Here is a 10,000-nt window from a genome sequence, read left to right on the forward strand (position 1 = left end):
GTATTCCCAGGTGGTCTTCCATCCAAGTACTAACCAGGGCAAACCCTGCTTAGTTTCCGAGATCAGACGAGATCGGGCGTTCTCAGGCTAGTGTGACCGTAAGCGATTGCAAAACTCTCATCAAGACTACTTACGCGACTTCATCTATGTTCGGTTTCAGATAATACACTAGTAATGTATAACAAGACCATGGTCACAGAAGCAAGAGGGGAAAAGCTTACAGCACCTGGTATTCCCAGGTGGTCTCCCATCCAAGTACTAACCAGGTCAAACCCTGCTTAGCTTCCGAGATCAGACAAGATCTGGCGTTCTCAGGGTAGTGTAACCGTAAGCCTTTGCAAAGCTCTCATCAAGACTACTTATGCAACTTCATCTATGTTGGGTTTCAGATAACAAACTAGTAATGTATAACAAGACCATGGTCATAGAAGCAAGAGGGGAAAAGCTTAAAGCACCTGGTATTCCCAGGTGGTCTTCCATCCAAGTACTAACCAGGACAATCCCTGCTTAGCTTCCGAGATCAGACGAGATCGTGTGTTCTCAGGGTAGTGTGACCGTGAGCGATTATAGAAATCTCATCAAGACTACTTATGCGACTTCATCTATGTTGGGTTTTAGATTACACACTAGTAATGTATAACAAGACCATGGTCATAGAAGCAAGAGGGGAAAAGCTTACAGCACCTGGTATTCCCAGGTGGTCACCCATCCAAGTAGTAACCAAGCCAAACGCTGCTTAGCTTCCGAGATCAGACGAGATCTGGCGTTCTCAGGGTAGCGTGACCGTAAGCGATTGCTGACCTCTCATCAAGACTACTTATGCGACTTCATCTATGTTGCGTTTCAAGTAACACACTAGTAATGTATAACAAGACCATGGTAATAGAAGCAAGAGGAGAAAAGCTTACAGCACCTGCTATTCCCAGGTGGTCTCCCATCCAAGTACTAACCAGGCCAAACCCTGCTTTGCTTCCGAGATCAAACGAGATCAGGCGTTCTCAGGGTAGTGTAAAAGTAAACGATTGCAGAACTCTCATCAAGACAACTTATGCGACTTCGTCTATGTTGCGTTTCAAATAAAACACAAGTAACGTATAAGAAGACCATGGTAATAGAAGCAAGAGGGGAAAAGCTTACAGCACCTGGTATTCCCAGCTGGTCTCCCATTCAAGTACTAACCAGGCCAAACCCTGTTTAGCTTCCGAGATCAGACGAGATCGGGCATTCTCAGGGTTGTGTGACCTTAAGGGATTGCAGAACTCTCATCAAGCATACTTATGCGACTTCATCTATGTTGGGTTTTAGATTACACACTAGTAATGTATATCAAGACCATGGTCATAGAAGCAAGAGGGTAAAAGCTTACAGCACCTGGTATTCCCAGGTGGTCCCCCATCCAAGTGCTAACCAGACCAAACCCTGCATAGCTTCCGAGATCAGACGAGATGTTGGGTTTCAGATGACACACTAGTAATGTATAACAAGACCATGGTCATAGAAGCAAAAAGTGAAAAGCTTATAGCACCTGGTATTCCCAGGTGGTCTCCCATCCAAGTACTTACCAGGCCAAACCATGCTTAGCTTCCGAGATCAGACGAGATCGGGCATTCTCAGGGTAGTGTGCCCGTAAGCGATTGCTGACCTCTCATCAAGACTACTTATGCGACTTCATCTATGTTGGGTTTCAGATAATACACTAGTAATGTATAACGAGACCATGGTCACAGAAGCAAGAGGGGAAAAGCTTACAGCACCTGGTATTCCCAGGTGGTCTCCCATCCAAGTACTAACCAGGCCAAACCCTGCTTAGCTTCCGAGATCAGACGAGATCGGGCGTTCTCAGGGTTGTGTGACCGCAAGCGATTGCAGAACTCTCATCAAGACTACTTATGCAACTTCATCTATGTTGGGTTTTAGATTACACACTAGTAATGTATAACAAGACCATGGTCATAGAAGCAAGAGTGGAAAAGCTTCCAGCACCTGGTATTCCCAGGTGGTCTCCCATCCAAGTACTAACCAGGCCAAAAGCTGCTTAGCTTCCGAGATCAAACGAGATCAGGCGTTCTCAGGGTAGTGTAACCGTAAGTGATTGCAGAACTCTCATCAAGACTACTTATGCGACTTCATATATATTGGGTTTATATTACACACTAGTAATGTATAACAAGACCATGGTCATAGAAGCAAGAGGGGAAAAGCTTACAGCACCTGGTATTCCCAGGTGGTCTCCCATCCAAGTACTAACCAGGCCAAACCCTGCTTAGTTTCCAAGATCAGACGAGATAGGAAGTTCTCAGGGTTGTGTGACCTTAATGGATTGCAGAATTCTCATCAAGACTACTTATGCGACTTCATCTATGTTGGGTTTCAGATAATACACTAGTAATGTATAACGAGACCATGGTCATAGAAGCAAGAGGGGAAAAGCTTAAAGCACCTGGTATTCCCAGGTGGTCTCCCATCCAAGTACTAACCAGGACAAACCCTGCTTAGCTTCCGAGATCAGACGAGATCGAGCATTCTCAGGGTAGTGTGTCCGTAAGCGATAGCAGAGCTCTCATCAAGACTACTTATGCGACTTCATCTATGTTGGGATTCAGATAACAAACTAGTAATGTATAACAAGACCATGGTCATAGAAGCAAGAGGAGTAAAGCTTACAGCACCTGGTATTCCCAGGTGGTCTTCCATCCAAGTACTAACCAGGGCAATCCCTGTTTAGCTTCCGAGATCAGACGAGATCGTGCGTTCTCAGGGTAGTGTGACCGTGAGCGATTGTAGAACTCTCATCAGGACTACTTATGCGACTTCATATATGTTGGGTTTTAGATTACACACTAGTAATGTATAACAAGACCATGGTCATAGAAGCAAGAGGGGAAAAGCTTACAGCACCTGGTATTCCCAGGTGGTCTTCCATCCAAGTACTAACCAGGCCAAACCCTGCTTAGCTTCCGAGATCAGACGAGATCAGGCGTTCTCAGGGTAGTGTGACTGTTTGCGATTGCAACACTCTCATCAAGACTATTTATGTGACTTCATCTATGTTGGGTTTCATACAACACTCTAGTAACGTCTAACAAGACCATGGTCATAGAAGCAAGAGGGAAAAAGCTTACAGCACCTGGTATACCCAGGTTGTCTCCCATCCAAGTACTATCCAGGCCAAACCTTGCTTAGCTTCCGAGATCAGACGAGATCTGGCGTTCTCAGGGTTGTGTGACCTTAAGGGATTGCAGAATTCTCATCAAGACTACTTATGCGACTTCATCTATGTTGGGTTTCAAACAACACACTAGTAATGTATAACAAGACCATGGTCATAGAAGCAAGAGGGGAAAAGCTTACAGCACCTGGTATACCCAGGTGGTCTCCCATCCAAGTACTAACCAGGCCAAACCCTGCTTAGTTTCCGAGACCAGAAGAGATCAGGCGTTCTCAGGGCAGTGTGACCATGAGCTATTGCAAAGCTCTCTTCAAGACTACTTATGCAACTTCATCTATGTTTGGTTTCAGATAACAAACTAGTAATGTATAACAAGACCATGGTAATAGAAGCAAGAGGGGAAAAGCTTACAGCACCTGGTATTCCCAGGTGGTCTTCCATCCAACTACTAACCAGGGCAAACCCTGCTTAGGTTCCGAGATCAAACGAGATCGGGCGTTCTCAGGGTAGTGTGACCGTAAGCGATTGCAAAACTCTCATCAAGACTACTTATGCGACTTCATCTATGTTGGGTTTTAGATTACACACTAGTAATGTATATCAAGACCATGGTCATAGAAGCAAGAGGGGAAAAGCTTACAGCACCTGGAATTCCCAGGTGGCCTCCCATCCAAGTACTAACCAGGCCAAACCCTGCTTAGCTTCCGAGATCTGACGAGATCGGGCGTTCTCAGGGTAGTGTGACCGTAAGCCATTGCAGAGCTCTCATCAAGACTACTTATGCAACTTCATCTATGTTGGGTTTCAGAAGCAAGAGGGGAAAAGCTTATAGCACCTGGTATTACCATGTGGTCTCCCATCGAAGTACTAACCAGGCCAAACCCTGCTTAGCTTCCGAGATCAGACGAGATCGGGCGTTCTCAGGGTAGTGTGACTGTATGCGATTGCAACACTCTCATCAAGACTATTCATGCGACTTCATCTATGTTGGGTTTCAGATAACACTCTAGTAACGTATAACAAGACCATGGTCATAAATCAAGAGGGGAAAAGCTTACAGCACCTGGTATTCCCAGGTGGTCTCCCATCCAAGTACTATCCAGGCCAAACCTTGCTTAGCTTCCGAGATCAGACGAGATCTGGCGTTCTCAGGGTTGTGTGACCTTAAGGGATTGCATAATTCTCATCAAGACTACTTATGCGACTTCATCTATGTTGGGTTTCAAACAACACACTAGTAATGTATAACAAGACCATGGTCATAGAAGCAAGAGGGGAAAAGCTTACAGCACCTGGTATACCCAGGTGGTCTCCCATCCAAGTACTAACCAGGCCAAACCCTGCTTAGTTTCCGAGACCAGAAGAGATCAGGCGTTCTCAGGGCAGTGTGACCATGAGCTATTGCAAAGCTCTCTTCAAGACTACTTATGCAACTTCATCTATGTTTGGTTTCAGATAACAAACTAGTAATGTATAACAAGACCATGGTAATAGAAGCAAGAGGGGAAAAGCTTACAGCACCTGGTATTCCCAGGTGGTCTTCCATCCAACTACTAACCAGGGCAAACCCTGCTTAGGTTCCGAGATCAGACGAGATCGGGCGTTCTCAGGGTAGTGTGACCGTAAGCGATTGCAAAACTCTCATCAAGACTACTTATGCGACTTCATCTATGTTGGGTTTTAGATTACACACTAGTAATGTATATCAAGACCATGGTCATAGAAGCAAGAGGGGAAAAGCTTACAGCACCTGGAATTCCCAGGTGGCCTCCCATCCAAGTACTAACCAGGCCAAACCCTGCTTAGCTTCCGAGATCTGACGAGATCGGGCGTTCTCAGGGTAGTGTGACCGTAAGCCATTGCAGAGCTCTCATCAAGACTACTTATGCAACTTCATCTATGTTGGGTTTCAGAAGCAAGAGGGGAAAAGCTTATAGCACCTGGTATTACCATGTGGTCTCCCATCGAAGTACTAACCAGGCCAAACCCTGCTTAGCTTCCGAGATCAGACGAGATCGGGCGTTCTCAGGGTAGTGTGACTGTATGCGATTGCAACACTCTCATCAAGACTATTCATGCGACTTCATCTATGTTGGGTTTCAGATAACACTCTAGTAACGTATAACAAGACCATGGTCATAAATCAAGAGGGGAAAAGCTTACAGCACCTGGTATTCCCAGGTGGTCTCCCATCCAAGTCCTAACCAGGCCAAACGCTGCTTAGCTTCCGAAATCAGACGAGATCGAGCGTTCTCAGGGTAGTGTGACTGTATGTGATTGCAGAGATATCATCAAGACTACTTATGCGACTTCATCTATGTTGGGTTTCAGATAATAAACTAGTAATGTATAACAAGACCATGGTCATAGAAGCAAGAGGGGAAAAGCTTACAGCACCTGGTATTCCCAGGTGGTCTCCCATCCAAGTACTAACCAGGCCAATCCCTGCTTAGCTCCTGAGATCAGACAAGATCGGGCGTTCTCAGGGTAGTGTGACCGTAAGCAATTGCAGAACTCTCATCAAGACAAATTATGCGACTTCATCTATGTTGCGTTTCAAATAACAAACTAGTAATGTATAACGAGACCATGGTAATAGAAGCAAGAGGGGAAAAGCTTACAGCACCTGGTGTTCCCAGGTGGTCTCCCATCCAAGTACTAACGAGGACAAACCCTGCTTAGCTTCCGAGATCAGACGAGATCGGGCGTTCTCAGGGTAGTGTGACGGCAAACGATTGCAGAGCTCTTATCAAGACTACTTATGCGACTTCATCTATGTTGGGTTTTAGATTACACACTAGTAATGTATAACAAGACCATGGTCATAGAAGCAAGAGGGGAAAAGCTTACAGCACCTGGTATTCCCAGGTGGTCTCCCATCCAAGTACTAACCAGGCCAAACACTGCTTAGCTTCCGAGATCAGATGAGATCAGGCGTTCTCAGGGTAGTGTGACTGTAAGCGATTGCAGAACTATCATCAAGACTACTTATGCGACTTCATCTATGTTGGGTTTCAGATGACACACTAGTAACGTATAACATGACCATGGTCATAGAAGCAAGAGGGGAAAGGCTTACAGCACCTGGTATTCCCAGGAGGTCTCCCATCCAAGTACTAACCAGGCCAAACCCTGCTTAGCTTCCGAGATCAGACGAGATCGGGCATTCTCAGGGTAGTGTGACCGTAAGTGATTGCTGACGTCTTATCAAGACTACTTATGCGACTTCATCTATGTTGGGTTTCAGATAATACACTAGTAATGTATAACAAGACAATGTTCATAGAAGCAAGAGGGGAAAAGCTTACAGCACCTGGTATTCCCAGGTGGTCTCCCATCCAAGTACTAACCAGGCCAAACCCTGCTTAGTTTCCGAGATCAGACTAGATCGGGCGTTCTCAGGGCAGTGTGACCGTAAGCATTTGCAGAGCTCTCATCAAGACTACTTATGCAACTTCATCTATGTTTGGTTTCAGATAACAAACTAGTAATGTATAACAAGACCATGGTAATAGAAGCAAGAGAGGAAAAGCTTACAGCACCTGGTATTCCCAGGTGGTGTTCCATCCAAGCACTAACCAGGGCAATCCCTGCTTAGCTTCCGAGATCAGACGAGATTGTGTGTTCTCAGGGTAGTGTGACCGTGAGCGATTGTAGAACTCTCATCAAGACTACTTATGCGACTTCATCTATGTTAGGTTTTAGATTACACACTAGTAATGTATAACAAGACCACGGTCATAGAAGCAAGAGGGGAAAAGCTTACAGCACCTGGTATTTCCAAGTGGTCTCCCATCCAAGTACTAACCAGGCCAAACCCTGCTTAGTTTCCAAGATCAGACGAGATCGGGCATTCTCAGGGTAGTGTGACCGTAAGCGATTGCTGACCTCTCATCAAGACTACTTATGCGACTTCATCTATGTTGGGTTTCAGATAATACACTAGTAATGTATAACGAGACCATGGTCACAGAAGCAAGAGGGGGAAAGCTTACAGCACCTGATATTCCCAGGTGGTCTTCCATCCAAGTACTAACCAGGGCAAACCCTGCTTAGTTTCCGCGATCAGACGACATCGGGCGTTCTCAGGGTAGTGCGACTGTATGCGATTGCAACACTCTCATCAAGACTATTTATGCGACTTCATCTATGTTGGGTTTCAGATGACACACTAGTAACTTATAACATGACCATGGTCATAGAAGCAAGAGGGGAAAAGCTTACAGCACCTGGTATTCCCAGGTGGTCTCCCATCCAAGAACTATCCAGGCCAAACCCTGCTTAGCTTCCGAGATCAGACGAGATCGGGCATTCTCAGGGTTGTGTGACCTTAAGGGATTGCAGAACTCTCATCAAGACTACTTATGCGACTTCATCTATGTTGGGTTTCAGATAATACACTAGTAATGTATAACAAGACCATGGTCATAGAAGCAAGAGGGGAAAAGCTTACAGCACCTGGTATTCCCAGGTGGTCTCCCATCCAAGAACTAACCAGGCCAAACCCTGCTTAGCTTCCGAGATCAGACGAGATCGGGCGTTCTCAGGGTAGTGCGACTGTATGCGATTGCAACACTCTCATCAAGACTATTTATGCGACTTCATCTATGTTGGGTTTCAGATGACACACTAGTAACTTATAACATGACCATGGTCATAGAAGCAAGAGGGGAAAAGCTTACAGCACCTGGTATTCCCAGGTGGTCTCCCATCCAAGAACTATCCAGGCCAAACCCTGCTGAGCTTCTGAGATCAGACGAGATCTGGCGTTCTCAAGGTTGTGTGACCTTAAGGGATTGCAGAACTCTCATCAAGACTACTTATGCGACTTCATCTATGTTGGGTTTCAAACAAAACACTAGTAATGTATAACAAGACCATGGTAATAGAAGCAAGAGGGGAAAAGCTTACAGCACCTGGTATTCCCAGGTGGTCTCCCATCGAAGTACTAACCAAACCAAACCCTGCTTAGCTTCCAAGATCAGACGAGAACGGGCGTTCTCAGGGTAGTGTGACCGTAACCCATTGAAGATCTCTCATCAAGACTACTTATGCGACTTCATCTATGTTGGGTTTCAGATAATACACTAGTAATGTATAACAAGACCATGGTCATAGAAGCAAGAAGGGAAAAGCTTACAGCACCTGGTATTCCCAGGTGGTCTCCCATCCAAGAACTAACCAGGCCAAACCCTGCTTAGCTTCCGAGATCAGACGAGATCTGGCGTTCTCAGGGTTGTGTGACCTTAAGGGATTGCAGAACTCTCATCAAGACTACTTATGCGACTTCATCTATGTTGGGTTTCAAACAAAACACTAGTAATGTATAACAAGACCATGGTAATAGAAGCAAGAGGGGAAAAGCTTACAGCACCTGGTATTCCCAGGTGGTCTCTCATCCAAGTACTAACCAGGCCAAACCCTGCTTAGCTTCCGAGATCAGACGAGATTGCGCGTTCTCAGGGTAGTGTGACCGTAGGCGATTGCAGAACTATCATCAAGACTACTTATGCGACTTCATCTATGTTGGGTTTCAGATGACACACTATTAATGTATAACAAGACCATGGTCATAGAAGCAAAAACTGAAAGGCTTACAGCACCTGGTATTCCCAGGTGGTCTCCCATCCAAGTACTATCCAGGCCAAACCCTGCTTAGCTTCCAAGATTAGACGAAATCGGGCGTTCTCAGGGTAGTGTGACCTTAAGGGATTGCAGAACTCTCATCAAGACTACTTATGCGAATTCATCTATGTTGGGTTTCAAACAACACAGTAGTAATGTAAAACAAGACCATGGTCATAGAAGCAAGAGGGGAAAAGCTTACAGCACCTGGTATTCCCAGGTGGCCTCCCATCCAAGTACTAACCAGGCCAAACCCTGCTTAGCTTCCGAGATCAGACGAGATCGGGTGTTCTCAGGGCAGTGTGACCGTAAGCTATTGCAAAACTCTCATCAAGACTACTTATGCAACTTCATCTATGTTTGGTTTCAGATAACAAACTAGTAATGTATAACAAGACAATGGTAATAGAAGCAAGAGGGGAAAAGCTTACAGCACCTGGTATTCCCAGGTGGTCTTCCATCCAAGAACTAACCAGGGCAAACCCTGCTTAGTTTCCGAGATCAGACGAGATCCGTCCTTCTCAGTGTAGTGTGACCGTAAGCCATTGCAGAGCTCTCATCAAGACTACTTATGCAACTTCATCTATGTTGGGTTTCAGATAACAAACTAGTAATGTATAACAAGACCATGGTAATGGAAGCAAGAGGGGAAAAGCTTACATCACCTGGTATTGCCATGTGGTCTCCCATCCAAGTACTAACAAGACCAAACGGTGCTTAGCTTCCGAGATCAGACGAGATCTGGCGTTCTCAGGGTTGTGTGACCGTAAGCGATTACAGAACTCTCATCAAGACTACTTATGCGACTTCATCTATGTTCGGTTTCAGATAATACACTAGTAATGTATAACAAGACCATGGTAATAGAAGCAAGTGGGGAAAAGCTTACAGCACCTGGTATTCAAAGGTGATCTTCCATCCAAGTACTAACCAGGCCAAACCCTGTTTAGCTTTCGAGATCAAACGTGATCAGGCGTTCTCAGGGTAGTGTAACCGGAAGCGGTTGCAGAACTCTCATCAAGACAACTTATGCGACTTCATCTATGTTGGGATTCCGATAACAAACTAGTAATGTATAACAAGACCATGGTAATAGAAGCAAGAGGGGAAAAGCTTACAACACCTGGTATTCAAAGGTGATCTTCCATCCAAGTACTAACCAGGCCAAACCCTGCTTAGCTTCCGAGATCAGACGAGATCGTGTGT

The 10,000-nt window shown here is 45.4% G+C and overlaps 9 non-coding genes and 35 pseudogenes across 9 annotated transcripts; all 44 read right to left on the reverse strand.

Moving 5' to 3' along the window:
- LOC125796399 (5S ribosomal RNA) overlaps positions 1-104 on the reverse strand; it is a 119-nt pseudogene extending 15 nt beyond the window's left edge.
- Positions 105-214: 110 nt separating this feature from the next.
- On the reverse strand, positions 215-333 carry LOC125796357 (5S ribosomal RNA; annotated as a pseudogene).
- Positions 334-443: 110 nt separating this feature from the next.
- Positions 444-562, reverse strand: LOC125796418 (5S ribosomal RNA; annotated as a pseudogene).
- Positions 563-672: 110 nt separating this feature from the next.
- Positions 673-791, reverse strand: LOC125796401 (5S ribosomal RNA; annotated as a pseudogene).
- A 110-nt stretch (positions 792-901) lies between these two features.
- On the reverse strand, positions 902-1,020 carry LOC125796423 (5S ribosomal RNA; annotated as a pseudogene).
- A 110-nt stretch (positions 1,021-1,130) lies between these two features.
- LOC125796383 (5S ribosomal RNA) lies at positions 1,131-1,249 on the reverse strand (annotated as a pseudogene).
- Positions 1,250-1,513: 264 nt separating this feature from the next.
- On the reverse strand, positions 1,514-1,632 carry LOC125796375 (5S ribosomal RNA; annotated as a pseudogene).
- Positions 1,633-1,742: 110 nt separating this feature from the next.
- On the reverse strand, positions 1,743-1,861 carry LOC125795654 (5S ribosomal RNA). The gene has a single exon (XR_007434646.1). It is a non-coding gene; the product is annotated as a 5S ribosomal RNA (ribosomal RNA).
- A 110-nt stretch (positions 1,862-1,971) lies between these two features.
- On the reverse strand, positions 1,972-2,090 carry LOC125796429 (5S ribosomal RNA; annotated as a pseudogene).
- A 109-nt stretch (positions 2,091-2,199) lies between these two features.
- LOC125796432 (5S ribosomal RNA) lies at positions 2,200-2,318 on the reverse strand (annotated as a pseudogene).
- A 110-nt stretch (positions 2,319-2,428) lies between these two features.
- On the reverse strand, positions 2,429-2,547 carry LOC125796400 (5S ribosomal RNA; annotated as a pseudogene).
- A 110-nt stretch (positions 2,548-2,657) lies between these two features.
- LOC125796409 (5S ribosomal RNA) lies at positions 2,658-2,776 on the reverse strand (annotated as a pseudogene).
- A 110-nt stretch (positions 2,777-2,886) lies between these two features.
- LOC125796350 (5S ribosomal RNA) lies at positions 2,887-3,005 on the reverse strand (annotated as a pseudogene).
- A 110-nt stretch (positions 3,006-3,115) lies between these two features.
- LOC125796434 (5S ribosomal RNA) lies at positions 3,116-3,234 on the reverse strand (annotated as a pseudogene).
- A 110-nt stretch (positions 3,235-3,344) lies between these two features.
- LOC125796424 (5S ribosomal RNA) lies at positions 3,345-3,463 on the reverse strand (annotated as a pseudogene).
- Positions 3,464-3,573: 110 nt separating this feature from the next.
- LOC125796403 (5S ribosomal RNA) lies at positions 3,574-3,692 on the reverse strand (annotated as a pseudogene).
- A 110-nt stretch (positions 3,693-3,802) lies between these two features.
- Positions 3,803-3,921, reverse strand: LOC125795898 (5S ribosomal RNA). The gene has a single exon (XR_007434890.1). It is a non-coding gene; the product is annotated as a 5S ribosomal RNA (ribosomal RNA).
- A 71-nt stretch (positions 3,922-3,992) lies between these two features.
- LOC125796378 (5S ribosomal RNA) lies at positions 3,993-4,111 on the reverse strand (annotated as a pseudogene).
- Positions 4,112-4,220: 109 nt separating this feature from the next.
- LOC125796387 (5S ribosomal RNA) lies at positions 4,221-4,339 on the reverse strand (annotated as a pseudogene).
- Positions 4,340-4,449: 110 nt separating this feature from the next.
- LOC125796425 (5S ribosomal RNA) lies at positions 4,450-4,568 on the reverse strand (annotated as a pseudogene).
- Positions 4,569-4,678: 110 nt separating this feature from the next.
- Positions 4,679-4,797, reverse strand: LOC125796398 (5S ribosomal RNA; annotated as a pseudogene).
- Positions 4,798-4,907: 110 nt separating this feature from the next.
- LOC125795899 (5S ribosomal RNA) lies at positions 4,908-5,026 on the reverse strand. The gene has a single exon (XR_007434891.1). It is a non-coding gene; the product is annotated as a 5S ribosomal RNA (ribosomal RNA).
- A 71-nt stretch (positions 5,027-5,097) lies between these two features.
- LOC125796380 (5S ribosomal RNA) lies at positions 5,098-5,216 on the reverse strand (annotated as a pseudogene).
- A 109-nt stretch (positions 5,217-5,325) lies between these two features.
- Positions 5,326-5,444, reverse strand: LOC125796433 (5S ribosomal RNA; annotated as a pseudogene).
- A 110-nt stretch (positions 5,445-5,554) lies between these two features.
- LOC125796361 (5S ribosomal RNA) lies at positions 5,555-5,673 on the reverse strand (annotated as a pseudogene).
- A 110-nt stretch (positions 5,674-5,783) lies between these two features.
- Positions 5,784-5,902, reverse strand: LOC125796412 (5S ribosomal RNA; annotated as a pseudogene).
- Positions 5,903-6,012: 110 nt separating this feature from the next.
- On the reverse strand, positions 6,013-6,131 carry LOC125796208 (5S ribosomal RNA). The gene has a single exon (XR_007435200.1). It is a non-coding gene; the product is annotated as a 5S ribosomal RNA (ribosomal RNA).
- Positions 6,132-6,241: 110 nt separating this feature from the next.
- Positions 6,242-6,360, reverse strand: LOC125796034 (5S ribosomal RNA). The gene has a single exon (XR_007435026.1). It is a non-coding gene; the product is annotated as a 5S ribosomal RNA (ribosomal RNA).
- Positions 6,361-6,470: 110 nt separating this feature from the next.
- Positions 6,471-6,589, reverse strand: LOC125796303 (5S ribosomal RNA). The gene has a single exon (XR_007435295.1). It is a non-coding gene; the product is annotated as a 5S ribosomal RNA (ribosomal RNA).
- Positions 6,590-6,699: 110 nt separating this feature from the next.
- Positions 6,700-6,818, reverse strand: LOC125796439 (5S ribosomal RNA; annotated as a pseudogene).
- Positions 6,819-6,928: 110 nt separating this feature from the next.
- On the reverse strand, positions 6,929-7,047 carry LOC125796312 (5S ribosomal RNA). Its single transcript, XR_007435304.1, has one exon. It is a non-coding gene; the product is annotated as a 5S ribosomal RNA (ribosomal RNA).
- A 110-nt stretch (positions 7,048-7,157) lies between these two features.
- Positions 7,158-7,276, reverse strand: LOC125796442 (5S ribosomal RNA; annotated as a pseudogene).
- A 110-nt stretch (positions 7,277-7,386) lies between these two features.
- Positions 7,387-7,505, reverse strand: LOC125796369 (5S ribosomal RNA; annotated as a pseudogene).
- Positions 7,506-7,615: 110 nt separating this feature from the next.
- On the reverse strand, positions 7,616-7,734 carry LOC125796342 (5S ribosomal RNA). The gene has a single exon (XR_007435334.1). It is a non-coding gene; the product is annotated as a 5S ribosomal RNA (ribosomal RNA).
- Positions 7,735-7,844: 110 nt separating this feature from the next.
- Positions 7,845-7,963, reverse strand: LOC125796430 (5S ribosomal RNA; annotated as a pseudogene).
- A 110-nt stretch (positions 7,964-8,073) lies between these two features.
- On the reverse strand, positions 8,074-8,192 carry LOC125796408 (5S ribosomal RNA; annotated as a pseudogene).
- A 110-nt stretch (positions 8,193-8,302) lies between these two features.
- Positions 8,303-8,421, reverse strand: LOC125796390 (5S ribosomal RNA; annotated as a pseudogene).
- A 110-nt stretch (positions 8,422-8,531) lies between these two features.
- LOC125796404 (5S ribosomal RNA) lies at positions 8,532-8,650 on the reverse strand (annotated as a pseudogene).
- A 110-nt stretch (positions 8,651-8,760) lies between these two features.
- LOC125796393 (5S ribosomal RNA) lies at positions 8,761-8,879 on the reverse strand (annotated as a pseudogene).
- Positions 8,880-8,989: 110 nt separating this feature from the next.
- LOC125795764 (5S ribosomal RNA) lies at positions 8,990-9,108 on the reverse strand. The gene has a single exon (XR_007434756.1). It is a non-coding gene; the product is annotated as a 5S ribosomal RNA (ribosomal RNA).
- Positions 9,109-9,218: 110 nt separating this feature from the next.
- LOC125796441 (5S ribosomal RNA) lies at positions 9,219-9,337 on the reverse strand (annotated as a pseudogene).
- A 110-nt stretch (positions 9,338-9,447) lies between these two features.
- Positions 9,448-9,566, reverse strand: LOC125796440 (5S ribosomal RNA; annotated as a pseudogene).
- Positions 9,567-9,676: 110 nt separating this feature from the next.
- Positions 9,677-9,795, reverse strand: LOC125796436 (5S ribosomal RNA; annotated as a pseudogene).
- A 110-nt stretch (positions 9,796-9,905) lies between these two features.
- LOC125796415 (5S ribosomal RNA) overlaps positions 9,906-10,000 on the reverse strand; it is a 119-nt pseudogene continuing 24 nt past the window's right edge.

The sequence above is a fragment of the Astyanax mexicanus genome, unplaced genomic scaffold (genome assembly GCF_023375975.1).
Source record: "Astyanax mexicanus isolate ESR-SI-001 unplaced genomic scaffold, AstMex3_surface scaffold_46, whole genome shotgun sequence".
Taxonomy (NCBI): Eukaryota; Metazoa; Chordata; class Actinopteri; order Characiformes; family Acestrorhamphidae; genus Astyanax; species Astyanax mexicanus.